This window comes from Lissotriton helveticus, chromosome 4_1, assembly GCF_964261635.1.
Source record: "Lissotriton helveticus chromosome 4_1, aLisHel1.1, whole genome shotgun sequence".
Lineage (NCBI taxonomy): Eukaryota > Metazoa > Chordata > Amphibia > Caudata > Salamandridae > Lissotriton > Lissotriton helveticus.
The window spans coordinates 31,179,349-31,188,884 of NC_136063.1; positions in this window are offsets into that span (position 1 = coordinate 31,179,349).

Here is a 9,536-nt window from a genome sequence, read left to right on the forward strand (position 1 = left end):
AAGGCCCTCGCCTTCCGATCTGGGCCATTAACGCTGGGGAGGGCCTTTAATAGCCGGTATAGCCCTCTACGGTGGGCTATAAGGCTATATTAGAGCTTCCCATAAGTATGCCCAGTTGACTCTAGCCCAGAAACCTGGAAAGGCCTCTGACTTAGACAAGATCCCTGTCGACCTCTACCGAAGCGAACCACAAATTTGGGGCCCATACATCAACTCTGTTTCCAATTCCCTGATGGCAGGAGGCCATATACCGAACTCCTGGAAAGGAGCTATAATAGTTCCGATCCGCAAGAAGGGAGACCGAGCAAACCTGAGATACTATAGACTCATAAGTCTAATTGATAATATCCAGAATGTTTTGAGTTATAAAATACCCAAACGATTATGGGACGGAATTTTTCAAAACAAGGATTTATCGAATCTACAGGCAGGATTCAGACGGAAAATGAGTACCGTGGACCAAATTATACGCCTCCTATCCATCAAATGGAGGACAAAAGATCTTGAGAAGGGGAAGCTATTTGTGGCTTTTGTGGATCTTCGATCTGCGTTTGACCTTGTCCCTTTGCCTAAACTGTGGGAGACTATGTAGAATAGGGATCGCTAGAGGCCTGCTGACCCTAATTCAGAATCTTTATACAGACAACTATGCCCGGGTCAGACGGGGACCCGCAGGAGAACTGACAGATGAAATACCAATCCAAAGAGAAGTATGCCAAGGCAATGTATTGGCTCCCACGCTCTTCCTTTGATATATTAACAAATGTTTACCATACCTTCTTAATTGCGAGAATGACTCCCCCAAGGATGCGCCAAACTTCACTCAGCCAGTCCGTGAGGGAAACGGCTAAAATACACCCGCTGCACCTTGCCCTGTCCATTGCCGTGAGGGGAACGGCAGTTCAAGCACCAGCAATACCGCCACACCGCCACACTGCCGTGCGGGGAACGGCCAAGTGGCAAACTACATTCCCCAGGAGGCATTGTGCGGCACCAGCGGAGGACGTCATTGTAGGGCGCCAGAGGTCCTCATAGCCAGCGAGGCCCTCCCGCAGAGCTGGATGCGCAAAACTTCATTCAGCCACGCCGTGAGGGAAACGGCTAAAATGCACCTTGCCCTGTCCATTGCAGTGCGAGGATGGCAGTTCAAGCACCAGCAATACCGCCACACCGCCGTGAGGGGAATGGCCAGGTGGCAAACTACATTCCCCAGAAGGCATTGTGCGGGTTCAGCGGGGATGGCATCGTAGGGCGCCAGAGGCCCTCATAGCCAGCGAGGCCCTCCCGCAGAGCTGGACGCGCAAAACTTCATTCAGCCACGCCGTGAGGGAAACGGCTAAAATACACCCTCTGCACCTTGCCCTGTCCATTGCAGTGCGAGGATGGCAGTTCAAGCACCAGCAATACCGCCACACTGCCGTGCGGGGAATGGCCAGGTGGCAAACTACATTCCCCAGAAGGCATTGTGCGGGTTCAGCGGGGATGGCATCGTAGGGCGCCAGAGGCCCTCATAGTCAGCGTGGCCCTCCCGCAGCGCGGGATGCGTGCGGGCGTGCCCGGGGGCTGCCGGTCCGCGATAGACCGAGGCGGGGCTGAGCCACCCCGTTTACATTTAGGCAAAAGAATAATCCAGTGGATAGCAGAGTGGACTTCAGGGTGGCTATAAAGGTACTGTTTTTGTATCCTCTACTAAAGTTAATCCAGTTTGTAGAATGAGCAGGCGCAAGGCAACAGGCTCTTTGGTGGGGGGGTGGGTGGTGTCAAGGGGATTCTTGACGCCTTTCTAACCAGAGCAGAATCATTATTAGTTCACAAAATTCAGCTAACGTAGAAGAGAATTTCCCTGGACTCTATAGTGGCACAAAAACGATCTTCGATGGGCAGTATAGCAATGACTAAATCCCCCGATGATGGGGCCCTTCCGCGTCAAGCAAAACTGGGAGGTGGTAATGATTCAGAAGGTTCAATTTCCGCTGTTATGCCCACACAGGTTACTAGCTTATTACCCCAATCCATTGAGTCGCAATCTGAGAGTGGCCCATCAGAGAACGCTGCAAAAGGTACTGGAGAGGGCACTGACTCCGATGTTTTGCCAGGGCAGGGGGTTGGGGCGATTGCATTGGCTGTACCAACTAAAAGTGTGGAAATTACCCCTAGTGTAGGCGGGGAGGTTATCACCCGTTCAAAAAGGGCCTCTAAACTAAATAGCGCTACTAAGGTATTAGACAGCGACATAGCCAAAGTGAGGCAAACTAGGGGTTGGGGGTCGTCTAATTCCAAACAAAAAAACAAACAGATCAGTGACTAAAGCCAGTAGGCTTTAGGCACTGATCTGTGAGCACTTAATGTGGGGCAGGGAGTGGATGCTGAATTATGGACAAGGATGGGAATGATGTTAACCACTCTCCTAGGGCCTGTACTGAAGAAAATTAGATCAATAGAACACAAATTGTCACTGTTCTTGATACAGAGTAGCGCTTCTACCATTGTGGCTAATGGGCGCACAATTAATATCCCGGATGTACTGGAGGGCCCCAACCTGCCAGATGTACAAACCATAATAGAGGGGAAGGAGGGGAGGAATAACGACAATGAACCACCTTGGGGCACAAAGGATGGGGTGAGTAGAGGGCTAATTCCGGGGCTCACAGAAGGAAAGGCACCTAGCACACATATTAGCCCTGAAGGTAACAGGCAGCAGAGGGAATTCTAGGTCACAACACCAACCAAAAATGAGTCCCCTCTAACATAGCTGGAAGATCAACCAGAACAAAAGACTCTGAGCACACTGGGTTCGGGGTACCCCAGACTTGCCATCTTTAGACTTACCACACGCATCATGCCCATATACAGTGGTTTTTACAGGGGTTCCGGCCTGTATAAGAGATGGAGAAGAAACCCCACTTATGCTGATAAATAAAGCAGCTCATTGGATGAGTAGAAATGCAGGATTTACAATCGACAACCACAAGCATATCTTAATGGCTAGAAGGGTGTCCTGGTTGGCAACACCAGGAAATGCTTTCCAGGGGATAGTGTGATCATGAATCTAATGCACCCTGAGCTTGTACGTAATTTACTCATGCAGAGCAAGGGGCTTTACCATGATGAGGGTAACTCCAGTATCAGAATGCTCCCCTTGGGCTTCTTTTACAGGCACATGATGACCCTACACAACTGTGACGAATATAGGGGACATCTGGCAGAAACAAATGGGGGGGGTTCAATAGTCCCAGTAACTAACCAGTACGCCCCCCTTAATAATGCAAGGGATCTTAATGATATTGATTGACTGGACCTGTTGTCAGCAACTAGGGGCGCTCAAGGGTTGGAGACTCACCCCCTTAACATAGACACAGGTGGGACAACCACGGCAGATCTAAATGAGGATACTACAAACCTATTACACTTTTGGGTTTTGGAATGCAGGAACATAGTCACTTACTCACAGTAGCCCATGGCCCACAATCTGGCCTCACACAAGACAGTCTTGACGGACATAGCCAGAGAGATTTTAATGTAATCTCCTGGAATATAGCAGGCCTATCTGCTAAATTTAAAAATGATGATTGGCTAGTCTATATTAAGAAATTTCAAGTCATCTGTCTACAGGAAACGTGGGAGGTAGAAAGTAGCACGCTCCATCTGGAAGGCTACAAAACTTATTTTGTGCCTGCACGTAAGGCTCCATCGGGGAGACCAAAGGGAGGACTGATCATATATGTTGACCTCAACTTACAGGGCAGATGGACTGATCTGGGTTGGAAATCAGATTTTATGCAGGGGATTAGATTTCATAACAAGGGCCACAAGCTAAATTGTATTAATTTTTATAATGCGATTCTAAAAGGTCAAAGTACTATAAGAGTGGATGAGTTGGAGAGTAGGCTGGCGTGTATTCAGGAGCCAGGGGCGTTGATGCCCCAGCTGGTTTTAGCTGGCGATTTATTTCAATTGCCATGTGTGTCCACATTTGAAAGTTAATGGGGGGGATTGGTCATCGTGCACCATGGAAGTTGGCCTGCATTTGGAGCATACAAAGGAGGGGGAGGTGTTAGGCAAGTTATTAAACACACACACCCTCACATACACTATGGATTTGGCTGAAGTTAGGAAGGACAAAATGGTACATCCCACATTCAAAGGTAGAGGAAGCGATTCTTTCATCGACTTTATCTTTGTCTCTAATATACTTAAAAAATGGATCACAGGCTTTAAAATATGCCTAAGCATGTTTAGTGACCGTAATCCTTTAGTCATGTCCCTGGCGGAGCTAAATCTCTGCAAGAACCCTCCTAGAGTGGGAGCAGGTGGTGTGGTATGTGCTACCAATCAAGGGAGGAAGCTTAGATGGTCAGAGATTGATAGTGAAGCCTTCTATATAGCACTAATGAAAGATGGAGAACAGCTCATTGCGGACTGCCTAAATTTAAATGTGGAGGGGGTTGAATTGGTCACGGCTTTTGAGGGTATGGCTCATCGGATTGATGGTCTGCTCAGGACTAACAATTATAAAGCAAGTACAAATGATCCAAGGTGGTTTGATCACCAGTGCTCCCATGCCCTGAGAGAACTGAAATCAGCATTAAAATCCTCCCCAAGAGACAAGAGCAGGGTGACCTTATGCAGGGCAAACTATAAATCAGCAGTAAAACGACGTAAAAATAAGAGCTAAAGAATTCAACTGCCTTTTGGAAAGTTATAAATGACCCCTGTTTCCAAGAGGCAAACAAACCAAGTGTAGCCAATAATATTTTGATGGAATCATGGCATGAGCATTTCCATGGTCTTTCTAATCATTGCCCGACTGATGATCAGCCGGAAGCGGCGGGGGGGGGGTGCCCTGCAACCAGACTTTATTTACTTTGGGCGAGATTAAGGCAGGAATCTAGTGCCTGACTCGAAACAAAGCCCCAGGTCCTGATGGGATCCCACCCTACCATCTCTTGATCCAGGTAGCACTTTGGGCACCAATCCTGACCAGAGTCATTAACACAGCAGTAGATACAGGTATGCCACCATCTTGGTCTGCAGACACAATCGTTCCTGTATTTAAAAAGGGTAATAAGGATAGCCCACTTTGTTATCGGCCTATTTCTTTAATTGATGTGTCCGCGAAGGTGATGGGAAGGGCTATCCTCAGCCGGATAATGGACTGGGCTGAGGATCAACACATTATCACTGACACTCAATATGGATTTAGGCAAGGAAAGTCAACAACCGATCAATGTCTCAATCTATACTTATTGGTAGCCAAGTACACTATTGCCAGCCACGAAACTGTGTACTTGGCTTTCATGGACTTGACGGTGGCTTTCGATCAAGTTAATCATAGGAAATCATGGGTGATCATGGGAGACCGTTGGCCGATGGGAGCAGGGAACGGGTTAAACGCCTTAAAAAGAATTTGATGAGGGGAATGGTTTGCTTAATCCAGGAGGGACTGAAAATGAACTTATTTTAGGCTGTCGAATTGATCTGCATTTTTACCATTATATGATGTACTTTTCGTGATCGGTGATGCTAGTTCCGTATTGGCCCTAAATATGAATTTTATATGATATGGGGTTTTCATTTATGGATGGACTGAGCATGCATCATTCTCACTTGTTATGTGACCTGTTTTTATTATGATATATTTTATCTGTACTTTTATGGTATTTGTTTATACCGAATAAAGTATTTTTAATTGAATTGAATTGACTCCCCAAGATCAAATGCATGAACACACTGTGACTATTATTTGATGATGCGGTACAAAATGGTACATATTTGATGATGACACCTTATTGCTGTCCAAAAGTCCCTAGGGCTTATCGAAACTGGTGGAGAAGTTCTCTCATACTGTAGAGATTATGGGTTATAAATCAACAACAACAAAAACGTTTTTGGTATTTGGAGATCGCAAAGGCAGAAAAAGACAAACTGTATTAGTAGATGGGGAGGCCCTTGAGAGAGTTTGTGAGTTTGATTATTTGGGTGTTTGATTGGAAGACTCACAAAGGTGGACAGAACAACCAAGGAAGAGCATTTTGTCCCTAAAGCAATTTGCTGGGTCTAGTACAAGGCTTGTGAATAGGGTATATTTTTTTCCTATATCCCCGTCATTGAAAATCTATAGACGCCAAGCATTGGGAGTGGCGCTTTATGGAACAGACATCTGGGGCCATTGCAATTTAGAGATGTTCGAGAGTGCAGGGAATAATTTCCTCAAATCACATTTAAAAATACCCTAAAGCACCCCTAGACTCCCCATCCGCTTGGACCTTAACTTAAGATCCTTCACCGGCTTTGCAGCTCTGAGACCGATCCAAGATTGGATAAGAGTGTAGGCAACAGAAGAGCTTAAGCCCTCTAGGGAATGGTTACGGGCCCTGTTAGAGGGCTCGTGTGCTGGAAGGATTCCTTGGCACGCTTACATGAAGGCTTGGCTATCTAAGGTAGGCCTAGAAGACTTTTAGTCAAACCCTCTAAATCTACCATGTAATGCTCTTGAAAAGCTTAACGAGGCCTATTGGAATTTTGTGTTGGGAGAGAACATTTCAAAGACAACCTCAGGCAGTCTGGCTGATGCTTTTCTTTCATTCAAATGTGCTTTTGGGTTTGATATGTACTCAGACATTGTAACCACACCTTTTGCAAGGGCACTTTTTGTCAGGTTCAGGTTGGGCACATTCCCATTAGCTACCTCCACCTGCCTCCGGAAGAAAGAGCTAAAGAGATCGAACACATGTCCAATGCGATGTGACACAGCAGAGTTTATTGAGCACGTATTATTTTTCTATGCAGCAATACAAAGCAACATGTCCTATGGATCAAACCACTGTGCAAATTGTTGGGCATTAGGGGTCGTATTACAGCGTTAAGAGTATACAGAACAAATACCATTGGTCTGTTTGTCTTTTCAATTGACAAATTCCTAACAGAAATATGGTGTGTGAGGTCCAGGAAAATCCATGTCTAAGTAAGGGTCATTGCTTCTTTTAGTGATGTCCCAAAAATCTCATATATCAATGTGGAGATTGCTGAATTGTCCCTATCATTTTTATCACTTTTATTGTTCTTATATGTATTTCTGGGCATATTATGCATTTTATGTATTTTATCTATGTATGATTGTTTATTGATGCCTTGTGTGACTTTCTATGAACCAAAAGAAAGGAAAATTAATGACTCTGTCGTTAAAAGATGGATCAGGTCATGCAACTGCCTTCCTGGGGCTAAGCCTTTCCGGTCAGAAAGTATATTACTAGTGATCACCTCAGCTAATCTATTTGAAAGGATTCCAGCATGAATTGTGTTGTAAAAACTGAGTAAAGAAATAGGCCTATATGAGTCAACAATTATTTGGATCCTTATTAGGTTTTAAGATGAATGTAATATTAGGATCCAGTCAGGTGGGAGGAATCGATATTCTATAACAATAGACTGTGTAAAGGAATCCATACAGATAGGGGAACATAAAATCTCTTAAATGTATAGTATTTACTCGCCAGGCCATCTAGGCCTTCATCTTTACCTTTTCTAGATTTATTAATCCACTTGAGTATTTCTTCTGCTGCAATTTCTCATGATAAGACTTCATTGTTCGCCCTCAGTAAGTTGAAAAAGCATTGGCATAGCCAATAGGTATCGCCTTTGGGACCTTATAAGTGTTTAGCCATGCAACAGTTGATGTTGTTGCACCAAGGATATTGTGCTTGACAACTAAAGGCGAGACCCATTGGCTATGCCAATGCTTGTTTTCCTCACTTCTCATTTTGGAAATTAATTTACTTTAATCCATTGCTGGAGTAAATCTTGGGCTATTTCCTGGTTGGGAAACATCAGAGATGAGTTTAGGGATGTCCACATATTTACATGTTTTCAGGTGTTCCTGAACTTTTACGGCAAATAACGCCTCTGTCCGTGTTCAGGTGGAGATGTCTGCACTAATAAAGCACTTGATACGCACCAGGAATCTCTTTGTGGACTCCTGTCAGGCATAAACAAGCATTTGCAATGCAATTGGTCTTGCCTTTGGGACCTTATAAGTATTTAGCAATGCAGCACATTATCGCACATTACTGCAACGTAGTTTAATCACAGAAGCTTCTCATTACAACACATTTTTCTGGGAATCACCCGTCCTTTCACTTCTGCTCTTATATTAAAGATGGTATCACCATACAGTCAGCAATATGTTTGTCTCTAGAATTCATCATGGAACATAATCCTGGTAGCAGATGGATTAGACAAAGCAGCCAAGAATCTAAAGATCAGGGATTGTGTAAATAGCAAGTCTAACTGGATTGAAGAAATGGCACATTACTGGGTGAACATCCTGGCTCTCCTCTGACCTGCTGGGCAGGCCATTATGTCTGGGCAAAAACAAGTTCCGCTCTGAACATACAGTAAACTTATCTGTAACTTTCTTTTGAACTGCACAACCTTGCCAATCTTAGCGCGCTTTAATAAAAATAGGGAAGAGTGATAGTTACCTTTTCTGGTACTTATTCCTCGCCTACAGTTGAGGGGCCTTTGCGCATTTAACCAAAAAATGCAAAAAAGCAAAAACACTGTGTTCACCTGTGTTGCTAAACCCTTGTTAAAGCACAAAGCCTACAACATTTGACTAAAGTAGAATGCTCCCTCAATCATCATTGGAAGGTAAAGCCTCAGTTAACGCTGTTTGATAAATATGGGGACGCCAATAGTACCTTTTGTTTGAAGGTCACAAGAGCACCCACTCCCACGCGAGAACCCCTCGTTGAATCAGCACGGCCATAGGAATTTTGTGAATGGTAGTTAATAGGATCTATATGTATGGGGCGAACAAGAGGTTTGATTGTACCTTACTTGATTTATTGTGCTGGAGATGTAAATTGAAAAACATAACAAATAAAGTTAAAAAAAAAAAAAAAAAAGAAGACTTGATTTGCTGCTTGGAACTGGGCAATACGCTTCAAGGAAGATTGAAAGTATCTTGATCTAGAAATGCTCCTCCTGACATGCAACATGCTACTACCTTTAAAGCACTAAAAACACTGGATGGAAACGAACCAGCTCTAACTAACCTGGGCTTAAGAGGAGCAAGTGGGCCCATAGCTCAGCACGATATTTGTCAGCCAGGTTTAAAAATATTCTATCATCCAGAAAAGGGCAGACGTTGTAAACCTAATTGCACATCAAATTAGCAGGAAGAGAACTGTAGCTGTCTGTCTGCAGCCTTAACAAAGAATAATATAAGCTGAAATAGGGAGGAAAACACATAGGGGCACATGCATCAAAGGATTTTGCGATCGCAAATGCTGCGAATCGCAAAAATCGGCCGTTTGCGATCGCAAAATCTGCTTTTAGTATGCATGAAGGGTGAAGGCCCTCGCAATTTGAAAATTCGCAAATATTTGCGAATTCTCAAATTGCGATTGTATTTAAGGAATCGCATTCTGCGATTCCTTAAATGCAATGCATGAAACTTAAAAAAATTGCGATTTCGCTATTAGGGGGAGCAAATTACCATGAGGTTGAACCTCATGGTAATTTGCGAAAACTTT